A 14,330-nucleotide genomic window follows, 5' to 3' on the forward strand; every position below is an offset into this window, starting at 1 on the left:
ATGTTATTCTCTCAGACATAAATATCAACTAGATATTCTATGTCAATGGATTTTCAATGTCAGGGAGAGGTCTGCTGTAGTTCAAGATTACATAAGAAACACTGATCTGGCTTCTAGGCCAATGTACATCCACTGTTCTGAGGTTAGCTTCCAGAATTAAACATTTTATGACCCATGAAGAAAATCTAAAATCAGGCACTGAGATTTAGGGAATGTTATTCTTACAGACCTGGAGCTCAAGGAGTGATTCTTAAGAGGCACAACTTTTAAATCATTCCACAGCCCTTTTTACAATGTGGAAGAGTGCAATGTGTAGAGCTGGAATTCCTCAGAAATAAGATGTAGACAAGAGTCAGAGCAAAACGGAGCCGTGAATAAACATCACCATTTCCCTCTAGCACAAAGAGGTGTAAGACAAGGCTTTCAATGCGTTGCCATGGAACAACCTACAGATGAAATGATTTTCTGTGAGACAGTACCTAGGTTGGGAGAATGGTCAGATTTCAAAAAAAAATTTTCTCTTAAGAAAAAAGTACAGCACTGTTTTTATATTAATTTCCTAACTTAGGAAATTTCCCAAAGAAAGAGTCGGCCCAAAAGGAACATATGGGTGCCCAATTTTACATTTTTCTCTTCTGTAGCCATCATCGAGGCCATTCTCAAAAGGCAGAGCAGCTCAATACTGAACAAATATGTCCTTTAATGTCTGATTTTATCCAAAATCTTCAATACCTTCTGCTCTGAACGTTTATTCTGATATTATTATAAGCATGGAAATCTGAAGACCTACAATTTTATGGGTAGTCCTGAGGCATGCGGCCTAGTACCCACTAAAATAAAATAAAGTCCTCCTGTCATTTAAGTGAGGGCTGAAACGTCATCCATGAGATTCTCTTATCCATCCTAGTTTCCTAGGCTCAGGCTTATACATCATTAAAAGCTGTTCTTAATTAAAGTGTGAAGGGCATGGTGATCAATATGCACTTATAGAGGTGAGCTATCAGATCAGAGGTCAGAGGCTTATCTGGACCACACCCATTGTTTCACTTCATCAGGACCTGATCTCCCCATCATAGGAAATATTAAAAAAATACATAAAGATTAAGGAGGCACTGGCTCACTGAAAGAGCCTTATTTTTTTGTTGGCACCATTATGAAAACCTGTCCATTTAGAATACTTTGGTAGCTAAAATAAAATATTATTTGCTTCTGCCCTAACCGGTTTGGCTCAGTGGATAGAGCGTCGGCCTGCGGACTGAAAGGTCTCAGGTTCGATTCCGGTCAAGGGCATGTACCTTGGTTGCGGGCAGATCCCTAGTAGGAGGTGTGCAGTAGGCAGCTCATCTATGTTTCTCTCTCATCGATGTTTCTAACTCTCTATCTCTCTCCCTTCCTCTCTGTAACAAATCAATAAAATATATTTTAAAAATATATTATTTGCTTCTTTATAAGACTTTTTGCTTCTTTGGGTGCCTTATAGTATAAAATAAAGACAGAGAAGGAGAAAAGCGTGAGGGATACCATTTGACATGGCAGTTTCACATGCTTGCAGAATTTTGTATTAAGGACTTAATCATAGAGAGTTCTTAACAATCACAATTCAGCCTGATTGTTTTCTCAGGGAGGGCCTAAATGATTCTTGGGATGTTAGGTAATATAAGAAAGAGTTAACTAACTTAAGACCTAAGGTCAAGGCGAAGACAAGAATTAGAGCAAAATAATATCTACAAATTCTTATTCCACAGAGCCTCAGTTTATAAGATCAGAACTTGATGTTGTCCAATGTTTTTATTTTCAAGGTAAGACAAATTCTTATATTTCAGGAAGGCCAGGGACTCTCCTTGCACTATTTCTGACTGGCTATTAAATATTGCCCAGAGGGTAAAATTTCACTTAGACAGGAATACCATCTTTCTTGAATATTAGTATTCCTGTGATGTTTTAATGTGTTGCCACATGTGTGGAATTTCCTGGCATTACTGCTTGCTCATTAGAAGAGTTCCTATTGAAAAGTTGCTACCAGGAATTAACATGGAAACTCCATTCCGCTGTATGGTCATCTCATTACTTATTCTATCCACGGAACAGTGCAGTTCAGAAGGCATATGGGGACAGGTGTCCAGATGAAGGGAGAATGCTCTACTGTGAATTGTGGAGCAGGGTCTGTAGGCCAAACACAGCTGCAAGGAAAGAGGAATTTCGCAGCCTGTATTCTTTTCCTTCGCTTCATCATCACCAGAGAATGTGTACAAATTGAAATAAAATCTGGTTAGGGCTTCCCTTCGCCTGCAGCTTCTCCCAGACGTTGCAGAGGAAGGTTTAAAACTATGGCTGCTCTAGAATGTCAAGAATGTGTGCAATGTTTAAAAGAAGGAGGCTTACTTTTCTTCCCTTGGGGCGGGAGTGGGGGGGAAGGAAATGAAATGGATTAGAGTTTTTCCACTATCTCAGAGCTTCCCACCAGTTACTTCCCAGTAAAAAGTTATAAGGGCATTTTAAAAAAAGTTTCAACGCCTGATGCTTCTCTTGTAGTCAGCCGGTCTGTGTCTCTCTCAAATGACAATACTTATCAATATTCAACCATGATAACATTCCTTTCTGGAAAAGCGTTACCACTCCAAGTGAACTCTCCTAGGGAATCAGAGTAAGTGGTATGGCCCAGGTGAGACAAGTCCGACCAGAAGGAACCAGAATGAAGTTAGGCCACATACACAAGAAATCATGTGGTTGAAAGCACCGTGAAGTTTCTTTCCCATGACACTGATATTTAACGGCATCAGAGCGATCACCTCTATGGCCATAGTAACAAGGGGGGAAGCCACTGCCATTCTCTGGACCCATGAACTACAGGAGGAGGATCCTGATATCCAAAGATACTCAGTACTGAAAATGGGGGAGAAATCAGGTGCACTCAGAATGGAGATCAAAAGGAAATGAAAAAGTTTGAGACTTTATCTTAAAAGATAAAACTAGAAATTGTAAAAGCAATTTTGTATGATTTGACAAAACATAGGTGATAACTGCATTTGTGTACGAGATTGCAGAATGAACAAAGACTAAACCAAATACTATTTTTGTAGAGAAAAAGTGTGATATTTCTAACAAAATTATCTGAGGGCTTGACATCTTTCACTTCACTTTTTCCCCCCACAGCATAAGCAAGAAGACAGTCTGTTTGCAAAAAGTATTTGAGAACCAAAGGCCTCACCTAATTACTTTGTGTCATTTAATCATTTGATTTAAAAATAATTCTCATTTGAAACACCTATCAGAAAATCAGCCTAATACTTCACACACTGCCTGGTCTAATAGCGCCAGGAAGCCACATACTCACAGCTTAGCTGTACACCCAGCAGTTCTCCGACATCTCTCTCCCTGGCCTCATAAACTCCTGTCTCACCTTTTGCAAAGCTTGCAGTCTTGTTCTATAACCAATCTGTTCAATATCAAACACCCTGGGTAGATTGACAAACCAACATAGGTGTCAGCATCCAAGCAGAAGGAATGTCTGAGTAGGGACCAGCTTAAAAAATGGTCAGGTCCTTAGTGAATATTTGTGTGCTATGATGATTGCTTTCCTACACAACCTCATATCCCTGGAAACTCAAATAGTGAACAATTTGGAAAACGAGGACCTATATTTTTAACCAATAAAATGAAGTTAATTCTTTTAGGCTCAAAGTCTATCAAGTGATCATCTACTGGTGTTCTTAGAATTTCATACAAGATTCTGAGAACTTATAGGAGGACCTATTCAATGAATGATCAGTGTCTAACCATTACAAAGAATCTGGAAATTTTAAAGTTTGGGGGCTTTTAAAGTTTATTCTGCTTGTTTTTTTCTTCTTTATAATCTGTTTTAGGGACTAACAATGATACCTTAGTTAGGAGACAGAAATTAAGTAGTGTCTTCCCTTTTTTAATGCGATAAAGCACTGATATATTATTCTGAACTTCTAAGAGCATGTTTTCATTTATAGGCATCACCATTTCCTCTGTGATTAATAAATACTGAGACAGGACCTGAGCTAGCATCATGAAATAGTATAAGACTGTGCATTACAGATATCCCTTAAACATTAGTGTCTATAACTACTAGTCATATGTAGATGGATGACTAAAAAATCTCTACTTCTCACACACGTATTGCAAATAAGAAAATGTATGAATTTCAAAAATCTACAATATGTAACTAATCATTGAATGTAGCTCTTCAGTATTGTATTCTTAGAGGATATATGAACCAATCAAGCACCTGACCCAACGAACATTATTTGTCAATTATAACAAAATCACTTGTAATAGAGTTGCCGGTTTACCTGAGATTGTGCATTGACATTGGCTCCATTTGTAACCAAGACCTTTACCACCTCTGCTTGCCCAGCCAAAGATGCTATGTGCAATGCTGTGTTTCCTTTCTGTAAGATGAAAGCAAGATACATCAACACTCCCATCTTTCTCTGTTCTGACAGTTCACAAAATATCAAATCCCCCTGTTTTAAGTTCTTCAAAGAGAACAGAGTTGACAAGTATTTCATGAGAAACGTGCTCTGATTCTTATGGAGAGCTAACTCCTCATTGAGTTTGGCAAGTGACATAAAAAGCATTAAATGTGTGATACTCACCTTTGTAGCTGCATCCACATTGGCTTCTCTCTTTAGCAGTTCAGAAACAACTTCTACGTGGCCTTCTTTGGAGGCAAGATGGAGCGCATTCAACCCATTCTGATTAAAAGGGAAGGGAAAGCTTTACTCAGCAGATGGAAAATAGGGGAGTAAACAGTCTACCAGGAACTCTGGGAAAACATCCCACCAACAACCAGTTGTGTGTAGAAGCCTGAACTGGGAATAAAAGTACTTGAAAATTAGGTGCGCTGTTCTAATATCACTACTTACGAAATTTTAAATTTTAGGAATTGTTAAAGGATGCATACCTACATTTCTGAGCACTCCTCTAACAAAGCAGAGAATAATTTGATAATTCAAGCTGGTGAAATTTAACAGAAAAAAACTGGCAAAAAAGAGAAAGTCTTGGTAATATCTAATGAAAGATTTAAGGAATTAAAACAACAACAACAACAACAATAGCCACAACTCACCTGATTGCAAATGTTGATGTCAACTCCGTTTTTTATGTAGTCAAGGGCCTTTTCCACGTGTCCAGCTCGAGCTGCTCTTAAGTAACTTGCATTGGCATCAGACTAAAATAAAAGAGAAAAACGTTTTAATGAAAAAATGAAACTAAACATGCATGTTTGTATCTACTCAGTTTATAGTGAAAACTAAAAGGAATAAGATTTTTAAATTGAATTACAGGCATACTTCGTTTTATTGGATTTCACAGTTTTATTTTTTACATATTAAAGGCAAGACCCTCCACCAGCAAAATTATGACTGGCTTTACTGCAGTGATCTGGAATTGAACCCATGGTATTTTGGAGATGTGCCTGTATTGTATTTATAACATGAAAATACTAATGAAAGGTCTTTGTAAAGTTATCAGAAAAAAAGATAACTTCTTTAAAAGTTGGTTTCAATTATACAAAGTTACCCCCTTGTGAAATGTCATAACTGATTATGAACTGAAAGAGAAAATTTCCATAATGTGTAGGTACCTCCAATCAACCTGCAATTTCCAGAGGGTAAAGAGAAATCCTATAACTTCCTGGTGGCTACATTATGAAAACCTCATTATTATATCAGACATTTAACATCTATTCCATTCTTTTTAACCATCATGACCAATTTTACAATTAATAGCTTCACAAATACATTTAATGCCATTACACTAATTTAACAGGGAGTAATGATGTTCTCTTGGATTTTCCTACAGAGTGTATTTGAAAAGCATTTATAAACATCTACACAAATTGTGACCTGCACTTTCTTTTTAAAATAAATATATTTATTGATTTCAGAGAGGAAAGGAGAGGGAGAGAGAGTTAGAAACATCAATAATGAGAGAGAATCATTGATCGGCTGCCTCCTGCATGCCCCCTACTGGGGATTGAGCCAGCACCTGGCATGTGCCCTGACTGGGAATCGAATTGTGACCTCCTGGTTCATCAGTCAACGCTCAACTACTGAGCCACACTGGCAGGGCAGTACATATAAATTTAAAAAACAAAAACCAAACTTATAATTCACTTGCTGAAAATGTATAACTTGGAACTGCTACTAAACTCTAATACCTACAATTGCGCAGTTGAAACTACCTACTATTGAAACCTTGAATAGAAAGAAGCCAGTGAAAGTAAAGCCTATGAAGTTGGGCTTGCGTGATTTCTAAAGGAGTCTTGCTTGATGTAGAACAATATGGAAGCAGGTTTTCCTGAACGGGCAGCCTAGAACCCCGAGGATATTTTTTTTTCATTGATTTTTAGAGAGAGTGGAAGGGAGGGAAAGACAGAGAGCAATATTGATGTAAGAGAAACACATTGATTGGTTGCCTCCTGCACATGCCCTGACCAGAGCCCCGGCCGGAGAGAAGCCTGCAACCCAGGTATGTGCCCTTGACCAGAATTGAACCTGGGACCCTTCAGTCCACAGGCTGACGCTCTATCCACTGAGCCAAACTAGCTAGGTCTCATCACTGGTTATAAATGCAATGATGCAGGGTATGGCTTCAAAGAGGAAAGTGTCTTTTATCAGCTATGTGGCGAGTACCTCCTTCAAAATTTCTGCTCTACAAAGCCTTCCCAGACCTGCCAGATAGTTTCATTGCTCAGTGCTCCCAAAGCACTGATCTCATTGAGCTCTCTTGGTATTTATCACAGAGCATCATCGTTTTGGTACAGCATAGAGTTTAGTAGCAGTTCAGAGTTGTACATTTTTGGTATACCTCCCTAAATTGTAAAGCCCCTTAAGAACAGCAGAGGCAGATTAAGGGATAGGCAACTGGAAAGCTGAACTTTGAGGAATGCCAATTCATCCCTGGGAGTGTAGTTGTGATGTAGGAAATTCCATCCTTCAGAAGGGTCTTTAATGCTTGTGTGGGTCAGTTTAGTAAGGACTGACTTGCTCAGGACCTCAAAGGAGAGGGCACTGCCTCTAGTGTTATCACCCTTCCTAGGATAATTGCATTATTGGCATTTTGTTGCGGATAATTCTTTGCTGAGAGGGACAATCCTGTTTGTGTCAATGTTTACCAGCATCCCTGGCCTCTACCAACCAGGTACCAATAGTACCCTCTATTTGTTACAATTAACATGTCTCTGGAATTGCCAACTTTCCCTGGGAGGTAGGTAGGGCGTAAAACATCCTCAGTTGGGAACCACACTCTAGATAAATAGTCAACCAATTTATTTAAAGATTGGAGGCTTCAATAGGCTTAAATCTCTGGACAACCTTGATTGCCACATGCTTTGACCAAGCACCAAGCAGTGATTTCATGGATAATATTCATCTTTCTGTTCCCCTGCAACTGGAAGCATCCATAGCATATAGCAGGTACCCATACATTTTTTTTTGTGTGTGTGAATGAATTAATCAATAAGTAAATTGTGTGGAAAAAATTATTAGATAAGATATTGCCTGGAACAATAGAGGAAGCTTTATTAACAATAGCCACAGCTATTTAAATTGAGAATCTGTTATGATACAAAGCTGAATACCAGAGGCTGTAAACTAAGAAACAGAGTTGGGAAACACATATAAGTACTGATAAAATAAAACTAGGATTTGAATCAAGTATGCACATCATGTACTCAGCGCAGAAGGTTAAGAAAGAGATTCAAACCAAACAAGAGGCTCATACCAGACAAAGGACAAACCAAAGCTTCCAGAAACTTAAAGAAAAACCTTTAAAGAGGTTTGCTCTTTGAGATTAGTTTTTTGTTTGGTTTGTAGGTTCAGTTAGAAATACGTTAGTTATGCAAGGATGGCTCATTGTACCACAAAATATCATCTTCTTTGTGCCTGCTCAAGGACTTAGTAAGAGAATTTGCCCTGGGCTCTGATGCTGTTCTGGAAACAAATGACATCAGTCTGCCTGGATACTTCACCTGCCAGAGATAATGACTGTGAGTTAAGCATCTTAAAGTCTGACTTTTGAGGACATGAAAACAGCAGCTAAACAAATTCAAAAAGAGGTTGGTAATTCAAGGAAAACCCAAAATCTGAAATGGTTTGGCAATTTCATACACTGTCCATTTTCCTTTCAAATATTCTCAGAATTGTCCCACCTGAAACTCTAAAGCAGAACAAAAGACAAACAATATAAACCAAGCCTTCTAATTCAGTGGTTCTCTACCTATTTGGAGTTAATTTCTTTTGAGAATTACAAAAGATATCAACAAAGCCCCTTCCTTCAACAATGGCACACATATGCATGTACACACAATAAATCTGCACAGACACAGCAAGCGTGCATATGTACACACAACGTGCACACTATTTCATGAGGCTCAGGATGGCTACCGTAAGGCTGTTCATGGAGTCATGTGTAAGAACACCTGCTCTAAGGATAAAGAATTCTCTGGGCGAACCCGGCTGGTGTGCTCAGTGATTGAGTATCAATCTATGAGCCAGGGGATCACGGTTCGATTCCCAGTCAGGGCACATGCCTGGGTTGCAGGCTCAATCCCCAGTGGGGCGTGTGCAGGAGGCAGCCAATCAATGGTTCTCTCTTATCATTGATGTTTCTCTCTCTCCTTTTCCCTTCCTCTTTGAAATCAATAAAAAATGTATTTAAAAAAATTCTTTGGTAGATACCTTCACTATATCCATTTCACCCTACAACCCTGGAATCAAATAATTCTCAGAAGTAGCTAATTTTTCACCTGAGAATATTAGAAGGAAGAAAAGGGAAACATTTTATTTTCTTCACTTTCACTTTTCTCAAACCTCTGTTACATACAGTCATGCTTACCACACCAATACATAACAATTGGGCACTTTATACTTCAAAGTATTGGGGGAGAAAGAAGGTGGAAAAGATAAAGGCAGAGGAGGCTAATAAAATCTGATTTGGAGAAAATGGACCATTTGGAAAATGAAGTTAATAATGCCACAGAAAAATAACCAGAAGCTTCTCCATTTCTCCCAACCACCTGCAAGCAATGCAGTCACATGGTCCTTCCACAAATATGTGAGTATTGATGATGTGCTAGTTGGGCCAACATCTGACTGTGTGGCTGTGAACAAAACAGATGTGGTACAAATAAAGACTCACTAGCCTTCATCTCACTGTTTTACACTTTTCCAAATTATGTTGCTTAAATGGCAGAGTAAACATTTTTTTCCCCCAAATTCTGCTTGCAATATCTATATATTTTTATTTCCTTAGTGTTAAAAATAATTTGTATTAGGCTCAACATCAATGTGCTGCATCTTCAAGCTGTCCTTCCATCAAATAACTCGGGCTACTCTCCTAAAGTTACAGTCTGTTTTTAATCTGGAGCATTCTATCAAAACAATGCCTTTTTAAAGCCAGTTGTAGACAAATTATTATGGAAGGAAATTAGGTCTCATGAGAGGTTGAGCTCTGCAATGTGGAAAGTCATACAGAGGTCACTGCCTAAGGACAGTTGGCAGAAAATGAATACAAGCAGGCTAGTCAGCATTTTTTCCCCCTGAATGATCAAAATCTGAAGTAAGAATTTGGAAAATTAAAGTGTCCTTTGTCATTATTTAATATCTTAGCTATTTTACTAGACAGGAAAGAAATATGAGCCATGTATGCTTTTCAAGGAAATAGTTTCAAGGAGAGAGTTAAGCATTATTCTAAATTAATATAATGACTCAGCATTTCTACCTGTACTAGAATATTGATATTATGTACAGAAAATAGTGATAGGAAAGAATAAGCATTTCTTCAGTGTCAACCTTAGTAAGAACTAATATCCCAAACCTCTGAATATATGCTATATACTCTTACAAATACTTATAACTTAATGTATATTAAGTAAATAGTAATATTCTTATATATCCTTATGTTAACTTAGTTCTTATAATATTTCTATGAAGTAGTATAGTAGATTGAGTAGTGTCCCCCCAAATTCATGTCCATTTGGAACCTCAGAATTTGACCTTATTTGGAAACAGGATCTTTTCAGAAATAATTAGTTAAGATGAGGTTATACTGAATTAGAATGGGCCCTAAAACCAATGATAGATGTCCTTATAAAAGAGGATAAGATATACATATGCTGGATAATTAGGTTGTACATCTGAAACTGACATAATGTTATATGTCAATTATATCTCAGTTAAAGGAGAAGATGAGACGGCACACAGACACATAGAGAGACCATGTAGAGATGGAGGCAGAGATTAGAGTTTGTTGCCACAAGATACGGAGGCACCAGAAACTGGAAGAAGCAATGGAGAATTCTCCCTAGAGCCCCTGGAGGGAGTGTGGCATGCTGACACCTTGAGTTTGAACTCTGGCCTCCAGAACTGCGGAAGAATAATTTCCATTTTAAGCCACCGAGTTTGTGGCCATTTGTCATGGCAGCCCAAAGAAACTAGTACAAGTAGGTACTATTACTAGCTCTGTTTTACAGATGAGGAGACTTGAGCTTTAGCAAGGATGAATGACTTTCCCTGGAACATTAACATATATGGTCCAGAGTTCAGGCTGTTAACCACTGCTCTAAGAAAGGGATTAACAAATATTGATTTACAATTTATGCTCAATAATTCTTGGTTCATTCATTCATTCATTTTTCATTGATCAGCTCATCCACCCATCCATTCAACCAACCACTGAATTAAACATGTAGGTACTTTTAGGTGTGTTCTCTGTAGACCGCAATTCCTTAACTGAATTCATTTCAAGGCTTCAAAACTAGGCTAACAGAGAATTTCCAGAAGAAATGCAGATTAAAGAATCCGATAACAGAACTCTGTTCCATTGCTTCTAAACCTCAGAGGGCAATCTCAACCGCCCAATGATATATGATCCACCAATCCTCTAATCTTTCTCCTTTATCTCACCTTCCCAGTTACCTGGGGACCATGTGAAGGGTGAAATAATCCTTATTATAAGCCTCAGGTTCCTTTTCTCTACTGGTGTCCTATACTGTGCCTACCAACATACTCAGGTGTTTCTTTTTAAAAAAAAATTCATTTCACCTTTCTACCTAGCACCCCTTGTAAGTGCAATAAATTATTATTTTATTTTTAAATTATTTGTAAATATCAAACAGTTTGAAGAACTGATTTAGACTCAGTGTTTCTATACCCTTAATAGTACTTCATACTTGAGTCTCTAGCCAAATGGCTTCTCTTGCTGGTCAATGAAGTCTCTCCTTACAAAATCACCAGTGACCATTTGATGCCAATCACTACACTGTGTTCTTTAATTTTAATTCTGCCCTCTTCTAATGTTGAACAATTTTACAGCACCAATCACCTTCTCATTCTTAAAAATCTTCCCTTTAGCTTTTCTCATCTCCTTTTCACTCCTTTTTGTTTCCCTTGCTGTCTCAGCCCATCACTGGAAAATGGGCCTTTTCCAGTTTTCAGAACTCACATTTCTTTTCTTCTTGTGCTCATTCCCAAATGACTTCATCACTACCATGACTTCTACCATACTAAACCCAACCATTCTGTATCTAAGTTGTGCCCATTTGCATCCCAAAACATTTCCACTTCCATGTTCCATAATTCACCCACTGCAATAGCAAAAACAAATGTTTAAGGAGAACATATGAAGTATCTGGCACTGAAACTAGGTATTAACAATAGAGATGTGAATAATGTATTCTCTTGATTTCCTTATTTTGATTTAAAGGTCCCAAGATTATTTTTTAGATACTCAGGAATACAACTTTGGTGTGAATCTTTGATTATTATTTTCCTTCATTTTTCCCTCCTCAAATTCTTTTCCAGAAGTTACATGTAAGCATCCTATAAAATATTCTGTCTCTAAAGCATTTACAGTTTCCATTCTCCTTTTAAAAAGCATTTATCATACATACAAAAGAGTACATAAAACATATATGAACAGTTTAAAGAAGAATCATAAGAGGAACACCCACATACCCATCAGTCAGCTCAAGAATGAAAGTTACAAGTAACTTTGTAGACACCCAATGAGCCTTTCTTTGACTGTCTCTCCAAAGACATCCTCTGTTCTAGTTAATCACTCAGGCCTTTATAGTTTTAACATCTGTGTATTACAGCCCTAAGCTAAATATTACATAGTTGATGGTCTTAGCACTCTATATAAGTAGAAACATACATTATGGATTGTTCTGAGACATGCTTGTTTTGTCTAATGCTGTGTTTCTGAGTGTCATCCATGATGACATATGTAATGGTAGTCAATTTATCATTGCTGTTTGCAGAAGATTCCATCATGTGAATAACGCAATCTATTTATCTCTGTAGAGTGGAAGGATGTTTGTGCTGTTTCCAGTTTGGATCTGCTCTCAACCATGCTGCCATCAACATTCTGGACACTAGTCCTGGCGCACAGACAACACTTTTTAAAAATAGGATCTTAAGTTCTGGGTCATTGGGTATGTGCTCATTCAACCGTATTAGTTAATGACAACATTTTTTTTCCCCAAAGTGATTGCACCAACTTACACTTTCTCTGGTTTGAGATTATTGATTGTGAGCTCATATTCCTTAGAAATTAACCTTTGGGAATACTTCCAGGCCTGGATTAACATTGCCATACTCCAAAGAGAAATTTATGATTGCTTTTGCCGGTTGCCTAGAGGTAGTATAAACCCAAGATTATTTGAAAAAAAAAATGCTTGCCTTGAGGGTTTGGGGGTTTTAAGATTACACAGATACATTTAGACTTCAAACTGGAAGATATGAGGGATTCCTTGTGGTTACAAATACCCTGGAGAACTGTTTCCCTTTTATCTGCTGATAAATTGAGACAGGCAAGTTTTTGCTATATTCTTCTCTGTGGTGGGTTTATTTCCTGTTCAACTTTACATTGGAAGCTATAACCTTTGGGGCCCAGCTCAATGTGGGGAAGCGGGTGTCTCTTATTAGACTGTCCACTCTGGGTATAATCTAGGCTTTGTCTCCAGTGTCCTAAGTCTATGCAGCCAAGTAAAACTGGTTCTTGCTGGAAATATGCTTAACCTTGCCCTAACCGGTTTGGCTCAGTGGATAGAGCATCGGCCTGCGGACTGAAGGGTCCCAGGTTCGGTTCCGGTCAAGGGCATGTACCTTGGTTGCGGGCACATCCCCATTTGGGGGTTTGCAGGAGGCAGCTGATCGATGTTTCTCTCTCATCGATGTTTCTAACTCTCTATCCCTCTCCCTTCCTCTCTGTAAAAAAAAAATCAATAAAAGATATTTTAAAAATTAAAAAAAAAGATATATGCTTAACCTTTTTTTTTTTTAATTCACCCTACTACTTGCCCAGATCAGATCTTACCTATATGATGCCCAGATCATGCCAAAAACCTTCAGGAGGTTGTAGTTAGCACACTGTTTCTAGATGATTATTCCAGAAACACTGAACACTATTGAGGAGCTTATGAGGAGCCACTGAGGGTTGGGAGAAAATCATGACAAGGATGATAGGATGATAGCTGTAATTTAGTGAGTACCACCTAATATAGATCAGGGATCACACTAAGCTATGTATCTACATATCTATATCTAATCTATATCTAATCTTTGTCTAATCTATAGTCTATATGTAAATAGATATTGCATATATAAAATATTACTATATATGCATTATCAAGATGGGAGCCTTCATTACAGATGCAAAAATAGTTTCATAAATGTTAAGTGGCTTGCCCAAGGTCACACAGCTAATAAGTTAGCAGCAAGGATTGAAACTCGTAACTTCTTGCTAACAAGCCCAGTTCTTTCCTCAATTCCAATGGCTCTGTGAACACTAGGGTTAAAGACTATAAAGATCAGCCCCAGCCCAAAGGGTTGCGGGTTTGATTCCTGAGCAAGGGCATGTACCTGGGTTGTTGATCCTGGCCCTGAGGGTGTGTGCAGAAGGTAAACAATGTGTCTCTCTCACACTGATATCTCTCTCCTCACCCCCAACTGCCCTCTTTTTCACTCTCTAAAAAAAAATAAAAATCAATGGAGAAAATATCCTCAGAAAGGATTAACTAACGAACTAACTAACTAATTAACTAACTAACTAAATACTGAGATTAAAAGGCTGAAAAAAGAGTAAGGCTGAGTAAGCAGAGCCTAGCGTCACTTTCATCCCAAGTAGATCTACTTTTACATGTTTAAATATTGACAATTGATGACATGCTTCATTTGTAAAAATGTTTCTGCTTTTAAACCATAGTATTCAATCCCTGCTATGGTATAGCCTCTGAGGCCCTTTAAAACCTACCCCAAATAAACACTTCCAGCCTGTACTGAAACATGAATGCTGAT

The 14,330-nt window shown here is 38.0% G+C and overlaps 1 protein-coding gene across 1 annotated transcript in view; it reads right to left on the bottom strand.

The window, feature by feature from the left end:
* ANK3 (ankyrin 3) overlaps positions 1–5,207 on the bottom strand; it is a 202,674-nt gene extending 197,467 nt beyond the window's left edge. Inside the window, exons 1-3 of the mRNA XM_023754603.1 lie at positions 5,099–5,207; positions 4,626–4,724; positions 4,320–4,418 (exon numbers count right to left, since the gene is read on the bottom strand). The gene's annotated coding sequence lies outside the window, so the exon portion shown is untranslated. The remainder of the gene's footprint in view (positions 1–4,319; positions 4,419–4,625; positions 4,725–5,098) is intronic.
* Between the last annotated feature and the right edge of the window lie 9,123 nt (positions 5,208–14,330).

Source organism: Myotis lucifugus, unplaced genomic scaffold, assembly GCF_000147115.1.
Source record: "Myotis lucifugus unplaced genomic scaffold, Myoluc2.0 scaffold_62, whole genome shotgun sequence".
NCBI lineage: Eukaryota > Metazoa > Chordata > Mammalia > Chiroptera > Vespertilionidae > Myotis > Myotis lucifugus.